Consider the following 18,137-nt stretch of genomic DNA (forward strand, 5'->3'; position numbering starts at 1 on the left):
CAAAGTAGCAACTTTAAAGAAGAAGATAAAACCTTACGTTTACTTTCAATTGAAGTCAGTGTAAAAAGTAAGTTTAGAGCATTTCTATTCGTCCATTCATCATGAAATTTCCACAAATAATGAGGGACCGTAGCTGTGTTCAAATGACGTACTAAACATGGAGATATATACGTTTTTCATTGGACTGGGACGATATGTTGCTCTGTGATGTGTTTTTGTGTTTCTCTGCTAATGGTGCCTTTATAGATATGCAAAGTAAAACACACCCACACCATAACAGACATTGGCTTTTGAATGGAACAGTAGTAATGATCTGTACGACCCTTTTCTTCTTTGGCCCAGGGACCAGGACGGGAGTTGGTTTCAGAAACAGTCTGAAAGGTTGAGTTGTCAGAACACAATACACATTTCCACTCTGTACGTGTCTGTGCATTTTAAATGAGCTTGAACACAAACATCCCTGACGTTTTAAAGGAAGAATGTGAATTCCGAAGTTTCTTGCTATTTCTCTTTAAGAATTATTATTCAAAAAAAAATTTTTTAAATCAATTTTTGGTAAACCTGCAAAGCCTCAACTCATCCTTTCTCTTAAAATAAATAAAATGCAAGAAGGACACTTTCTGTTTCTTGATGTGTTTAATATTGGGGGAAAATATAACGTGCCCTATATTACCCATTTGCCATGTGTAAATTGTTTTCTTGCAAATTCTGTTGTTCATATTATTCTAAAACATAGACCATTATTTGTCTCGTCACTTTACATTATTCTTATTTTGTAATTCCTGGATTTCGCAGTCACACAGCTCCAGGGACCTGGAGGTTGTGAGTTCTAGTCCCGCTCCAAGTGACTGCCTGTGAGGAGTTTGGTGTGTTCTCCCTGTGTCCATGTTGGTTTCCTCCTTGTGATCCGGTTTCCTCTCACAGTCCAAAAACACACATTGGTATAAAAAAGTGAGCGTGTGAGTGAATTTGTGCATGTATGTCGCCCTGTGAAGGATTGGTGCCCCCTCCAGGGTGTGTTCCCACCTTGCACCCCGTGATTCTGGGTAATCTTTGGACCCACCATTACCCTGAATTGGATAAGGGTTACAGTTAATGAATGAATGGATTTGTGTTGAAATTTGGTGTGGATTTCTCTTCTTTCAGCATCAAAATCTCATGTCTTTCAGAGACAGCTTACATTGCCTAACTAAGGCAAATGAACAAGGAATGTATGAGTACTGATAGCACTCTGTTGGGGTGGGTGCTCTAAAATATTCTTATCTACAAAAGGGGGCACCACAGTAAATGTTTGGGAACCACTGGGATAAGGAAATGCAAAAGGAAGTTGCCTGTTGTGTGTCAATTTGTCTGTAAGCTATTTTTAATACCCTATATAAACTTAAGTAAGGCTAAGGCAAATTCAGATTTTAACCTTTGTCCCTACCACTTAGTCCTACCCCTGTGTTTTGCTTAGAAGTAGGGTGTCTCAATTCTTGTTGGAACAGAGGGGTAGGATGAAGTGAAATGGGTATTTTTCAGAGGGTCACTTCAAACAGAGTGTTACCAATGCTTTGAGAATCACAGGTAAGCTGTATTCAGCTTCATATAACAGACAGTTGTTGAATGCTACTATGATATCACTGCAGACTGGCAGAGATGCCTGCAGGGCATGGCTAGTAGTTTCGTAATGCACTCTTCTCTATTTGTGTTCTGATTTTAAAAGTTGCCCCATTTCAGGGGGAAGATTTAAACCACTACATCTTGTAACTCAATAACTAAAAATCAGTGGTTAGGAGTAAAAAATAAATAAATGTGTTTGGGGCTAAATCTAAGGGCCTGAAATCACAGTAAATTTTCCATGATCCATTTTTTTGTGTGTGTTTGTTTTAGGCAAACACTATTAGAGTTCCAGAATGTAACATTAACTCTCCAGTCAGTGTCCAGCCAGTCCAAAAATGGAAACTAAACTGCAACACCAGTCCACTGAGTTGACTGTGTTTGGGATTTTGTAGAAAACAGTGCTTTTTATATTCACTGATTCAGCCTTCAACATTTTAGCTCCATGCATAATGTTATACGTGGTGTTTCCACCTGGATTGTTTATAGAACCTCCTCTTTGATTCTAAGGAATAAAATGAGAGGTTTTAAAATGATCACAGTAGGAGGGTGAAAAGTATGGCTGTTCTTGTTACAAATCACATACAAGGAAAATGTAGATAATGTACACTGATTTTCCAGAGCAAAGGTCCTGTCCTAGTGTTTCCACCAAGTATAAAGTGAATTTGTATTAATGCAGGGTCTGTGTACGTGATTAGATAGAACTGTAGGTTAGAAAATGAGAGAGTTTTGTACAACAAAGAGCAATTACTAAAATGAATGCAAGAGACAGTTTGTAAATATCAAATATTTCTTACTTTTTACATGAAATTTTAATTAGTCTTTTAGGATGCACATAGCAAAATAAATATCTCTGTAATTGGCTCCCTGTGGATTTGATGTAAGCTAAAACAGGCGTCCGCACGAATGTGTGTGCGGTGCTTCTGAAGACCCTAAAACTTAACAAGGAATTCAGAGGGACACCACAATAAATTCAGCGTGTGATCACAGCGAGACTGTTTTTGAAAGCGAGGGGAGATCAAAAGAAACATTAGCATGCTGAAATGAAGCACATACAATTCCACAGCCCCCTCCCCTCACCCCCCCCCCAATACACACACACACACATATACACACACCCGTTGCTTAAACCAAAATCCCCAAATCCTTTCCCCCCTGAGGCTGAATAAACGAACACTGAGCATGATGACCTTGCTTATTCTTTTATTCCAACTGTAATTTTTAAAAGAATGCAAATGTAATGCTAGAAAAAAAAACTGAGGAGTGAAAAACTTCTCAGCCAATAGGAGATAACACCAGGCTACATTAAAGGGAAAATCCATAGTTTTCTCCACAGATTTTTCAACATTTCAAATGAAAGCAAAGGTTATTTATCACATACACAGTAATGCATAGTACTAGCAGTGAAATGTCTTTAGTGACTACTCTTTCCATGAAAAAGAATCAACATAACATAGTGTATAATATAAAGATTAAAAAAAAGATGTGTTATGGTACAAAACCAATATAGAGATTCAAAATAAGAATTAAAGGAGCAATCTGTAATAATGACAACATGCATTTAAAATGTGAAATATAATATAGATGCCCTCTCTGTTTCTTCCCCAGACACGTACGTTAGCAAAAGGCAAAATGGTGAACGGCCAGAGTTATTCCTGTATTCACCAGCTTCATATTTAACCTTTCCACATTAAATGTTGCCACTAGACACATCTGTTGTGATATTCCTTATTAATTTTTCCTTACACCATATTTGTCAATGCAGTAGAAAAATATTTGCTTCTTATTCACTTTTTCATATTCAAACGTTTAGTTGCACCTTATATGGGTCACTTTACGAGGTTAATATTGTCATTTGAAACACAACGCTTATTCCTCAATTTCTTTGTTTAAATCACACAAACCACAGCGTTTACTCCTTTAATCCACACACATGCATCTGTACTTATCGTTCTTCAGAAATGACTTGCCGTTGCCTGTTCAGGAGAAAATTAGCCATCGTAGGTCTTGCTGGGCTATAGCCATCTCCATTTCCAATCACTAGTATTTACTCTCATTTTACTCAGTCTCTGGTGATTTTCAGAAGGATAGTGAGGCTTTTTAGGTATGGTAGAATCTCCGCTTGCTCGTTTCCATGGCTCCATGTCTATTGTGTGTCATACCTGGCAACCTGGGTTGTTCAGACTTCACTGTGATTGTACAGAGGGCAGGATCTCAGGTCAAAACACCATTAGAATTTCACTCTGGAACAGACACTCCTCAAAAGACAAAAATTAAAATAAAAAATAAAATACTGGATGCAGGAAAATGACTCATCATACAATAAGAGACAGGAGACAATATTCTAATTATGGTGAATGTGCAACATAAGGGTAGAAAATGAAGATCTAATAGCATTAGAGATCTAATAGAGCACTGAATATAAACATAGAATAAAGTAATGATACACAGAGGCAGTAATATAGCTAGGCAAAATGTGTGAAAATATGGATATCAGACTCTTGTTCAATGCAGTGTTGAATAGTTCCATGTGAAGTGAAGTTTAATATGTGAATAAAGTCAGTGAGACAGGACAGGGACCCAATACACTGAGGCATGTGCCCCCAGTAAAATCACAATGCTTTCAATCATCCATCCATCCATCCATCCATTATCTGTAACCGCTTATCCAATTTAGGGTCGCGGGGGGTCCAGAGCCTACCTGGAATCATCGGGCGCAAGGCGGGAATACACCCTGGAGGGGACGCCAGTCCTTCACAGACACACACACATTCACTCACACCTACGGACACTTTCGAGTCGACTGTGGGAGGAAACCGGAGCACCCGGAGGAAACCCACGCGGACACGGGGAGAACACACCAACTCCTCACAGACAGTCACCCGGAGCTGGAATCGAACCCACAACCTCCAGGCCCCTGGAGCTGTGTGACTGCGACACTACCTGCTGCACCACCGTGCCGCCCCTGCTTTCAGTCAGAGTCCGTTTATTTATTTATTTGTTTTTTAAAACATGGAGTCATTTAAAAATGCGTCTGTAACATAATCATAGGCTTTATATATGCTAGCTCATACAAGGAGCATTAATAACAGTCTCAAACTTTGATTTAAACTGTTTTACTTCTTCAAAATAGGTCACAAACAATAATGAATGCAATAATACATTTCTTTAAAGTTAATTTGTTATTCAATTTGAGTAACATCCACTTTAGTTTTAAATAAATGAATCTATTTAACAGGCTTTTACTGGTGGTGCCCCTGTGATGGATAGGGAGACAGAGGGGTACAGCTGTGCATTTTTTGCACTTTGTGTTCCAGTACAACAAATAGTCTAGAAACGCCCTTGGTCTGTGACTATTGAGGATTGATATATTCCTGAGAAATTTCCAGTCGAAATCGTTCAGTGTTGGTTAAAAGAACCAGAATTCTAAAGAGTTTCATATGATAACAAATACTCTGTGTAAGGGTTAATTCATTTGTTGTAATAATTTAGTTAAAAAGGTTCAAATGTTTAAATTTAATAAGAATTCATAATGATTGTGCTTTCAAAAATGCAAAATTTAATGCTGTATAAACTTTAAAAGAAAGTGTGTGTGTATATATATATATTTTTTTTTTTTTGTGAAAAAAGGTCAGATGGCAGTTAGAGATAAAGGAAGCAACAAAGTTTTTTGACAGAGCCATATTGAGTCCAGTGTATTACCTACGTTTGTGTTTTATAAGTAAACCTTTAAAAGAAGATTCGGTCTCACTCGCGTTTTTCAAATACTTGTTGTTAGACTCACTGCCAAAAGTGGTACAAAAGGCAAGATACGGAGTGCCGCTACACTCTGTCTAATGCTTGAGACATTGTTTAATTATAATTGGAGACATTAATCCATATTAATCCAAGTAATTCATATATTTAAAGATACTTTGTATATCACAAGCACAACAACACAAAAGTACTAAAAGACTTCACTACTGCAGTTCCTCCACAGCTATGCTGGCTTTGTGTGGAGACCCTTGGGAGAAAGGTCACAAAGTCACTAAAGGCAAAAAACAGTGACCCCTGCAGGGCACAATTAGAACCAGAATCACCTTTTCCCTGGGGACATCTCACATAGACGGTTTTTGGCAAAAAGACTTATCTGCGGTGGCTTCCAAAAGCTGTAAATGTAGAAGTTCCATTTTCGAAAATGTCCTGAATTTGAACCATTTTACAGTGGAAGGCTAATGAAGCATTAGGAGTCTTGTTCAAGGACTGGGGTTACAGGAATACTGAAGCGGATACTAGTGAATACTACTTTGCCATTTGGAGGGCATCAACCACAACAAGAAAGACCACACCACCCCCAACCACTGTCAAACATAACAAAATGTCAAAATGCATTGTAGGATATGACTCTGGGTGAAGTGTGCCATTCTACTGACTCCTTACCTAGAGCGAATCTGAGCAATCTCCCCTTTAGGGAATCAGAACACTTTTAAACGTGAAGACAGGGATTCCCCCAAGGCCAAGTTACGAGGGGAAGAGTGAGTGGCTTTCTGTTCTGGAATGTATTAAGGAAAGCAAATAAACTCTGGGATAAGACTTTGTCCAAACAGTGACAAAACTGCATGTGTCGATTTTAATCTTGGACATGATAACAGCTTTTGATGGTCCTGTCCTTTATGAGGAGCTGGCGTGGTGTGAAAAAAACCCGAGCTCTGAAAACTGTCCTTTTGAAGGCCTGCTCTGGTCATATGAATATGCAAATGTCCTCTTCCTACAGCGTATGCAGCAGCTCTTCCACTGTTGTGTTGACCCAATTTCACAGCACATATTGCATTTCATCACCTGAAGGTGGAGGTGATGGAAACCTAGAGCGACAAGCCACCGTGTGTGCATCTTTTCAGTGCCCCCCTCCCAACACACACACATATACACACATCCCTCCCACTCTCTCTACTTTACCTTTACATAACTAGAACATACCGGGACAGCCTAAAGTTAGCTGTTTAAGGTGCAGACACAGGGATTCGGATATGTAATATTCAGAGGAATTATTCAAGACAATGAGGCATGCTGGAGCAGCTCCACATGATCCTAAAATCACTTGATCACAAGCATCAGTGAGTGGAGTGTGAAGCTTGTTAGCACAAAACTACTCACCATCCAGATGAATGCTTTGTCAGTTATAGATGGAATGCTGACTTTTTAAGAATGTAATTTAACAGAATATTTACCGTGTATGCAGGTTTACAGTCACTCCTTCAGTAAAGAGACGTGGGACAGAGGAGCTGCTTTTTCTGTTTGTAACAACAGAAATATATATATATATCCATCCATCCATTATCTGTACCGCTTATCCAATTTTAGGGTCGCGGGGGGTCCAGAGCCTACCTGGAATCATTGGGCGCAAGGCGGGAATACACCCTGGAGGGGGCGCCAGTCCTTCACAGGGCAACACAGACACACACACATTCACTCACACACTCATACCTACGGACACTTTCGAGTCGCCAATCCACCTGCAACGTGTGTTTTTGGACTGTGGGAGGAAACCGGAGCACCCGGAGGAAACCCACGCTGACACGGGGAGAACACACCAACTCCTCACAGACAGTCACCCGGAGCGGGAATCGAACCCCCAACCTCCAGGCCCCTGGAGCTGTGTGACTGCGACACTACCTGCTGCGCCACCGTGCCGCCCTATATATATATATATATATATATATATATATATATATATATATATATATATATATATATATATATATATATATATATATATATATATATATATATATATATATATATATATATATATATATATATATATATATATATATATATATATATATATATATATATATATATATATATATATATATATATATATATATATATATATATATATATATATATATATATATATATATATATATATTTTTTTTTTTTTTTTTTTACTTACATGCTTAAGGCTTTCAGTTCAGCTCCTAAACTTTATATTTTATTTTTATTTTTTAAGGACTTTTTTTTTCAAGACTTTTACTCTTATGATTTATTTCCCACCTAAATTTAACAGTGTTGTTGAGACATGATTATATTAAATTAAAATGGCGGAATGTTTTTAATTATTTATTTCTCAGAAATTATAGGCTTTCTTTGGTCTTTTTTGTTCTGAGGGTTCTCCACCACAGGACATTTATTTTTTTACAGATTAGGATGTGGCTTTGATATATTAAAGTATTGATCATTCTTAAACACTTAGAAAGTTATTTAGCAAAAGAACAAATTATATTCGCTTGTGTCCCGCTCAATTCTACAGTATTTTCCCTCTTATCTCAACCTGTTTGAGCGAGGGTTGATTGCATTCCGGGATGCAATCCCGTCCACTTTATTTCTCAAGGTGAAAAGTATCAGCAGGCCAGTAGGGGGGGCGACCTCCACTGCAGACCACCAGAGTCACACTTTCTCAACGTAAAACAGACACGAAGACGTTAAACGCTGATGTAGCACTCGCACACACATTTCATTAACAAGCGACCCTTCGACCGCTGTGTGGACGGAGGGCGACCGGGACACACTCCTGCTTTTGTCGTCAGGCTTTAGTCCGCTGACGGTTTAATGAGCATGGTCGAGCCTGTGGAAATGTAGTGTGTAGCCGCAGGCGACCCCTAGATGGCAGTAGCAAGCAATGAGTAGTGAAAGACGAAGGTCCAGCCACTGCAGGCTTATTTTCAAATCCTGTTTATAGCTGGAATATATTGAGTGATACACATCGAAGGCAGAGAAGCACACACTGAAGTCAACAAAGACATTATAACCATTAGCATTAATACTTGGTCCCTGCAGAAAATAAATAAATAAAAAATCAGAGACATCAGTTCACTATTCAGGTTATCATCGCTGTCTGAAACTAAACCTTGCATCTCCAAGTTGCTCAGTTCATTCATTCATTCATTCATTCATTCATTCATTCATTCCAATAACAACAAACATTTAAATTGTGTTATAAGGTAAAATTTGTGTGTGTGTGTATATATCATGTACCACTATTTAATCATACTGTTTGCTTTAAAGCTCCCATTTAGTCACAGTGACAGTGTTTTTGAGAGAATAATTTATGCTGATCACCAATAAAAGCAGTATTATTTGATTTGAACATAGGCATGATGTGCAACCAACATGACCCCGCTAGGTGAGCAACAAACCACCGTAAACCAGCAGAACAATGCAATCATGCTTGTTCATATTCATTTATTTATTTAATTTATCTTATCTTAAGTGAAATGCACTAGCTGATTACAGTACTTTTTAGTTGTTAGCTTTTTCTTTCATCTGAGGGCGTGTTTAATACTTTCGGTTCAGCTCCTGAAGTCCTAATCAGTAATGGCAATTACTTAGTAGAGACCAATAGTTTATGTAGGACTTCTCAATGGAAAACCAGCTTATGTTATGGACTGGATGCTGGCCAGTAGTAATATTTGCTATATATGCTATGTTGATTCTTATCAAAAGTGTATTGGACACAGGTATGCTGCTCAGTTTTATAGAAAGGTTCTGACCAACATAATGGTCACTGTGCCCAATTTCAGCTGGAAGGGTGCATAGAATTTATTTTTTATTTTTTTGAGCAGAACTGCGTACTCTGTATTGATGGAGCCATACCCACTGGGACGAGAGTGGAATCTGTGATCCAGAACTAATCATCCATCATCAGTATCTGACCTCACTAGTGCTCCTTTGGCTACGTGCAATCAAGTGTTTGCATCTATGTTACAGTGAGGGGTTGTTAATGAGCTGAAAAAAATGTGCAGAGCAGGGGGCTTCACTAACAAGGGCTGGGTTCAATTTGTGATGTGTTATCTCCTGTATCTGTGGTGTGTATTGGATAACACCACTAACTAAAAGGCAGTAGACCAGGGTTTGATTCCCCACTTGGGTAAGAACACCACATTATACTACTCAGGAGTCCTAGGGCAAGACTCCTGACATCACTGGTGTTTTGTTCCTGGGGCCCATACTGTGATATTTTTATTACAATAGAAATAAAACATCTATGTAAAAACATCTATTTTACAATATTTTACATTGACCACCATTTTATAAAAGCAACAAAGCACTCGAGAATGTGTATTTTATGCACTCTGCTTGGCATCATTCCAAAAACACCCTTCTCTATGACAAACCGGCAGTAACGCCTGGCCTCTCGTGGCTTATTGTTTATTGTAATTTAATGTGAAGTGCTACTTTTTTACATGAGCTTTTCACCTAATGCAAACAACAATAAAAAGGAGACACACATTTTTGGACAGTAACAAGATTCTAGAAGTTTTTTAGCTTTAAAACCATATACAATAAAAATCACCAAACCATCCACACAGTTTTCAAGGCGAGTCGGGAAATAAGCCAGCTCTGTTTCTACCACTTCAGTGATGCACAGTAGGGTTCCTGATCTATTTTCAGGAGAGCTGTGTTGTCTTACTCCCCTTGGTGTAACCTGGGGTCAAATGCCTTTGCTTTAAATGGACAGTTGGAACCATAGCACTGCAGTATTAGGTCAACATGGCTGATGCCCATTCTCAGAACAAACTCTCCATCTCCATCAGGTTCTAGTCCCTTGGGTTGGAAGACTAACCTACTGAATCATGTTTGGTTTTTTCCACATATTCTACTTGTTGGAGAGACAGAAATGCATTTTCTATAAGTGTGTTCTGTCAAAATCAATATTTCTTCTGAAATTAAAGTCATCAGTAGGGGGTTTGTCCCACTTTGAGGCATCTAGTCGATGTTAGACGCCTCAATCAAAGGAAGAACCTACTACCAGTGTCTATTAGAATGTGTTTGTAAATGTTTATGGTGCTTGCAGTAAATTGTTAGCTATGTTTTCTATTATAATGATATAAGCACCTTTACAATGTTTATTATTCTTTATGAAGTGTCGTGTACTTTTATGAACCTTTTACCATTTATTTCTATTGGTCAATATAAGCCCCTAACACAAAAGAACACTCTACTCTTTTCTCCTGTTCCTATTTTTTCCTCTTTGTGGTCCACAGCCCTAATACCCTCTTGCCCCCAAGGGCTACACTGGCCACCAGCTTTGGCCGAGGGCTGTGTTTGTCTTGCCCGGCTTGCTGCTTGCTTGTGCACATAGTGCTCAGAGGAATGTGGTATAAATCCCCTCCGTGGGCCTGTGGTACCTACTCAGTCTTGCGAGTGTCCCTGGAGGCTCCCCCTTCCTGCTGTAACAATGGATGATGCTGTTGCCGGCTCTTTGTAGCACGGCCAAGGAGAGCGGTGCATGGGTTTCCAGGCAGCCTTGGAGTTGTGGTGCGTGAGAAGCAGAAATGTTCTTTCATTGTTCACCTGCTCTCCTAGGGTCCCTGGTTGGGGCTGGATGCTGGTTGAGAAGCTGAGGTTTGAGCTGGCATTGTGTTACCGATAAGATACATGGTCAGAAGGGAAGCACACAGGTACGGTTTTGTTCACTAAACCCTATGAACATACCCTGGTCTTGAGGGCTTGTTGTGTATATAATTTTTCCCAAATGGGAGGATCAGATTTGTACCATTTCAAGCACATTTATATCTGAAACCTAAATTTTAAAATAGAAATCCTAAAGTGAATAGAGTCAGTGTACTTCAGTATGGTTTGTACATTAGTTAATTAGGGAATTCAGCAACATTATAGCACTCCCATTGTTGCCAGAGTGTTCACTGGTGCTCAAACATGTTGTATCATAATATATGCTCTAAAGCAGCTGAATCATGCCCAATGCCAAGCATGGGCTAAAGGGGTTCACCTTGCATTCCATTTGAACTCAGATGTTGGACTTTGAGAGTTCCATGTAGGAAATATCAACTGGAACGCCCCCCATAAGTCCTACTCAGAAATTGGGGAGAGCCTAAGCAACCCTGAGTTCAGAAAACAAGATGGCTGCCCACACATGAAGTTTGTAAAAGCCATAATATGACATAGTTTATTAGTGTGTCTACCTAGTTTTATCCCATTTCATTTCACCACACTTAGGTTTCCTAACTAATGGCGTTTTGCACTGCATTGTACCTTCTCTACTTGACTTTACATGCTTTTTGTTCCCTGGTACCTGCTCTGGTTTCCTTTATAATGGCTTCTCCTGAACTGTAGCTAGTGATGTTGCAAAAAATGTCTCTAACAGTAACATTAGCTTTTGTAAAACAAAAAAATGTTGCCGGTAACATTGCGCAATCTGTACTCATTGTGTATTCACATGTTGTTGTTGTTGTTGTTTTATGGTGTTTTTTGGACTGACCTTTGCTCCACATATGAGTTCAGACAGATCAATGTAGTTTTAGTTCTTTGTTGCACCTTTAAGATCACACTGGAGTCTTTCATTTGCCAAAAGTCCAAGGAGCATTTGAAACTCTTCAAAAGATCATGGTGTAATTTGAGTCAGATAAAAACAAAAAAGGGGTTTAACAAATGGTTAGTTTGTGCTGGATGTCTGCATTTTGTCAAGTAAATAAATGTCCCTGGCCAACAAACACTCAAGTCAACAAGTTTTCCACTTACCGTTTAATCCCTATTTGGCTCGCTTGGGTCCATGAGCGAGCAGGTAGTAGGAAAGTAGCCGGTTCCAGGTAACAGGCCCCGGATATGCCTAACGGAAAAGCAAAACAGCAGAGTGGAGTCAGGTAGGTAACATGAAGTGGAAAAGCACTATAAAAGTACTAAAGATGTACCCTTCAGGGTGACAGTTTTTTCTGAAAGTGTACCGCTGCAAAAAACTAACTTGCATTTCAGAAGATTCTTATATTCCAACTCATAGTGTAAGCTCACTAAGAACCTTAAGGGAACCATCCCAGTGACACTTCAGTACCCTTCTGTTCTGAGAGCGAATGCTGTGCTAGGGAGTGTCTTCACAGCAGGTGTGGTACTTACAAAGTGATGTGGATGTTACAAAGCGGGGCAGTCTATTGAAGGCAGAATGTGGCAAATGACATAGCATTGCACTCCCTCCATATGCCATAAAAACAGCGATTTAGCAAATCATTGCCCCAGCGCCTGTGCCTGTGGTATTGCAAGACAATCACATTCTGTTGGTGGGGAGAACTACAACTTTCACACCTGTGTCAAGACACCAAGAAAAAAATCAATCCATCACAAAGCTATAGCAAAACTGGCCTGGACAGCTGGAGGTGATACAGACGGTTCAGACATACCAGAGAGAGAGGGAGAGAGAGAGAGAGAGAGAGATTGCCTGCGGGTGGTTTCTAACGCCTAGAACTGACTTCTTGAAGCAGTGGAAGTAGTGATACAGCCGGGCTGGCAGGCTGCATCATGAATGTCATTGAGCATGTGCCGGGGAAGGTGTGGGGCTGACATTTTCCTCACACCATGTGTTTTCACCTTAAAACCACATCGCTGCACACCAGGAGAACAGGATTAGTAGCATTTGAGATGGCACTGCATGGCCTGAATGTACACTGGCTTTCTGAAATGACTATAACGCATGTCTATAAATCTAAAATCAGAAAGTATCTTCCTTCATCATAGAGAGTCATCTCTCAGTCACATTTTTAATTTGTGGCAATGTTCACTCTGTAGGACCTACTCTTTAAAGGGGTGTTGCATTGTTATGCTATAATATTATTTTTTATATTAGTAGCAAAAAATGGTCTTAAAATGGCAGTAATATGATTGATCAGTTATTTCTGGTACAATATATGGACCATGACTAAAAATGACTATTGTGACAGGCCTACATATGTGTAAGGTGGGGGTCTTATTGTTTTATTTTTTACATGTCATTGCTCACTAACAGCTCACCATGGTCACTAGCTCAGCTCCTAACGCTCCTATGAAGTTCATGAAGGCAGATTACTGAAAATGACAATAATATTCAGTATAGCAGCATGACCACATAGGTTTTTATGTTTTTATACAACAGATCACCAAGTTAACATTAAGTATAAAGCAGGATATGAATTTGTTGTTGTTTTAATTTAAAATTATTTTTGGCTCTACCTACACCAACTGGACTGGTCTGGATGGTAGCCAAGCAACACAAATATTTCCCCTATACACCAGCTTGCCACTTTATGTAGATCTCTATTACCGCAGACTAGATATTTCATCTGGTGTATATTGAATTGTACAAGGGTGGGTTCCGATGACAGAGAGGATTCCACAAAAAATTGGTGTGAAAACCATGAGCAATTCACCTGTGACCAATTTTGCACATGGAAAAGGAGCTGAGCTGAGCAGATATTATGGGTGGTGTTTATGGGATTTTCTGCAGTGCAAAAAATATTAGCTCCATGGCGGAACGAGTGGAGACAGTGGGATCCGTGTAGAATGTAGAATATAATGGCATTTTGAGCAGGATCCTCTTTGACATTTGAAAGCAGTCTAACAATTTAAACCTGCCTAAAGCCCAAGAGTGCTGCTGATAGTGTAGAGCTCCCCTTTAACACACCCTTTCACAACTGTAAATTGGAATGGTACATTGAGAGTTAAAAGTTTCTGTACAGTTCTAATCTAGATGACATTCATGGACTGTCACTTCTCCAATCAGATCACATAGTCTGAACAGATTGTTGTATAAAATAAAATACAGACATATTCACAATACAAAACAATCAGACCGTATTTTTGATAGAAAATGCATGATTTGTGCTGTGTTTTACACATTGGACCTAAATCTAGTTAAACATGACTAACTCTGCTCTGTTTTAATGAAATGCAGTTGGTCAGTTCTTTTATCTATAGACTCTATGTGTAATTTACCACAGTAATAATATTGATACACTACAGTATTACTGTCCATTCCTATGGCTGAGTGTATTCCGGTTATTCCTTCAACAGCAGTAATGCAGAAATCCTGGAATTACAGATGATATACAGCGACAATAGACAGGCTTCTCTAATGTAGTGCACTGCCTAAGCTCCCTAATTCAAAGTAATGGGTTTGTAAGCTTTAGCTTTAATAAAGCATCAACTGTCCTTCATATCCATCAGCTGGATAATTAACTTTTCAGAACAAACATCTCATCCAGAGAAAATTCTGCTGCTTTGCTTTTATTTTGTTACAGTAAAATCCTTAATTAAATCAGCTTTTAAAACCTGATCTGAAATAATGAAGTGCTGTAATGGCTAATCTACAAATTAAATAAATCAACCTTGGGGATGAAAAACACAAAACAAACCAAAAAACAAATAGGAATTATTAAGGATTAGCAAGGGAAATAATTTAATTGAAAAAATCCTATTGTCACCCCGCTAAAAGGCTCAGGAGAGGGTCGTGGTTTGTCCTGCACTAAATGGGGTCAGACAGAACCATCAAAAGCTTAGCGCAAAGCTTACATCCACATGTTCCAATCCATAATTAGGGAAAGTAAAAGATTGCTTACTGTGGTTGAAACAACTGGATTATGGTTCGCTAAATGAGCTTTAGACTCCCCTCCCTTTCCCCCACTCCCCTGACTCTTGTTTACCTCACTTTTTTAGCTTTAATTCTACAAATGGATGGATGGCGAAGCCATGCACTTCAATGAAGGTACCTTTTTGCCTGTAGGTTCTAGTGTATGTAAAGACTTCTCCAGTTAAATGAGTGCGACTCCAGCTCACATCACAGGGCCTGTAATCTCTTTCATGCATTCACCTTCATGAATTATCTTTAACCTACTATCACTCTGAACACATGTCTATTCAACTCCTCTGTGATCTTGAGGCATTTTTTTTTTAAGCCAGGGCTAATAAAGCGGCCGAGGTTTTGCATCTCCTCCGAGATTCTGATCGGGGACTAAGGCTTTGGATCGGGCCTGAAGCCCTCGGGCTGTGTTAGGCTGAAGATCAGAGGCTCTGTCCTTGGATCCTCTTTCATTCTAAGGCCAGAGATAACCGTTTGCTTGGGAGATTATTTATTTATTTATTTATTTATTTATTGCTTTCTCTCATTTCTTGGCCGAGGAGTGATTCGCCGTATTTGAAACTGCCTCAGACTATTCAGAACATGGCTGTTTGGTGTCCTGAATACAAATATGGCAATGAAGGACCTCCCAGACTGACATGCTGAATAGTCCTTTATGCAAATAGTTTAGAGAATACATCAACCCTGCTTGGAACCATCACTGAGGGTCTCAGTGTAGTGAACAATGTGCCGAAATTGGACTAGAGTCCAGTTGTGGGGGTGGCAAATATGACAGACTTGTCATTATGCAGCCTTTAAGATGTGTGTGTGTGTGTGTGTGTAAGGCTGAGAGGTGTTCTCACGAGGCTAGACATGATGTCGTGCTTAGACTGCGTGTGTGTGAGAGAGAGAGAGAGAGAGAGAGAGAGAGAGAGAGATGGGCAAGAGAGAGGACGAGAGATTAGTGTTGAGGAGCACTGGCTTGGAAAAGCTTTGTGGCTTTCGTCCACCCAACCCACCCCCCCTCACCCAACCCCGTCTTGCCCTCTTTCCCTTTGTGTGTGTGTGTGTGAGAGAGAGAGAGAGAGAGAGAGAGAGAGAGAGAGAGAGAGCCTCTCCCGCCACTGGGGCGATTTTCAGAAGGCGAGGGTGACAGAAAAGAAAGCTCTTGATGGTAAACGCCGGAGCCACTCAATCTACACCAGCGATTATGCTGGTAATGTAATTAGGTCTTGGTCACGTTGAGAAGGGCGTCCATTCTCTGAAAGAAAGGGCACTCGAGGTGGGGCGGAAAACGACTTTAACTCTCTCCCAAAATGAACCGCTTTCACTCGAGCTTAATAATAAAAAAAAAAACCCGCCACTTTGTGCTGAGGAGATTTCCCTCGCGCGCTCGCTTTTGAAGTATTCGGCTCCGAGGGCGTTTTTGGAGAGAGAAAAGAAAACTCACTAACTGCTTTAACGAAGAGAATTCACACTTAACACCTTTTGTGTTAATCCAATCTCTCTCTCTCTCTCTCTCTCTCTCTCTCTCTCTCTCTCTCTCTCTCTCTCTCTCTCTCTCTCTCTCATGTTATCTACTTGGCTCAACTCTAACTACTATGCTTGGCTCAACTCGCTCCCCAGTTCATTAACTGGTTTCAATAAATGACCCTACTCCCAAATGTAGACAGTGATTCATATCGTATTCACTTGTTTGGCGTTTGAAACTTTTTAGAATACCACAGCATACTTTTATGAGCTGCTATTGAGTCACTATATAGCTACTGTAGTGTGGAAATAGTACAAACGGCTAGTTTGTGTTGGACGTCTCCATTTTATAGTAAGTGACAGTTTTTTCAGGCCAATCAGTGCTCAGCAAGATTTACACTGTGGAAAAATGTCATAAAGTAGCCTAATCAAACATTAAGATGCCCCTAATCCAACAGTTTTTATTACAGTAATCTACAAAACAGGTTCCTGTTCATTTCATAACACTTTAAAACCTTTAGGTTAAAAAATACAAAGACAATAATAGCACACAAAAATGCATTTTCTGAAAGGTAAATCTAGGCTAGGCCAAGTCCTCACTATGCACAAAAACCATGGAGGTACATTAACAGTCATTTAAGCACAAGGGTGTAACAACAAAAATAAATGATTAAAAAAATGAATTAAGAAATATACTGTGGTATATTTCACATCTGGTAACCTTCAAGAGTCCTGAGTTTTCCACTTGTAAACACCACTTCATCAACTGTTGGGTGCAAGCAGGACAAGGGGTATTTGCTAACAATCCGACACAGCACAACTCCCATCATCTGGGTGTTAGGTGTCCTACACATTGCTCAGTTTTATTACTGGATGTACATGTCATATTCTCACTTATGTTCTTATGGTGTCAGGTGCTAGCAGAGTATACTGGTAAATTCGGTAACTAATCTTGGTTATGATTTGCTCGCTATTTAATAATTTTAACAATCCTACTGTTTCAGTATTGACTGTATTCAGACAGATAGCCTTATTTTATTATAGGAGAATAAAAATCAAGTTCCTGGATATGTTTTTAGACAAGGTATTCACTGGGACTATTACTGCCGATTATTGCTTAGCTAGAACCTTGATAGTCAATGTGATTAGGAAAAGAAGGACTTTATTAAATTAATATGGACTTATTTGAATATCAGGTGAAGTACAAATAAACTGGCAAGGTATCATTTCTTAATTATTTTTAATCATAGCAGTTATGGGTTTATAGCACACTGATTTGGACATAGTTCTGACAGGGAAGAGCTCGACTGTGTGCCTTCTCCCTAACCACTGTGACTAGGTTTGTAGATAAACTTTATGCATGCCCCTGGGTAAAGAGAAACAAAGATGGAGAGGGGAGAGGAATGGTGAAAGGAAATAGGAATAAGAGATGAACCAAGGGGAAAGGAGAGAGCAATAGAGAGAGGAGGAAGAGAGAGGGATGAAAAAATAGGGATAGGAGGTAGAGTTATACAAAAGTGAGAGTATGAACAGAGAGGAAGGAGGAGAGGGATGAATACACCGAATGGAGAGAGGGCTGCACGGAGGGGAGAAATAGAGGGATGAACACAGGGGATAGAAATGAGAGATGAACCAAGGGGACAGGAGAGAGAGAGATTAACAAAGGGGGAGGATAAACAGAGAGGGCTGGACAGAGGAGGAGAGAACA

Source organism: Hoplias malabaricus, chromosome 2 (assembly GCF_029633855.1).
Source record: "Hoplias malabaricus isolate fHopMal1 chromosome 2, fHopMal1.hap1, whole genome shotgun sequence".
In the NCBI taxonomy this organism is placed as follows: domain Eukaryota; kingdom Metazoa; phylum Chordata; class Actinopteri; order Characiformes; family Erythrinidae; genus Hoplias; species Hoplias malabaricus.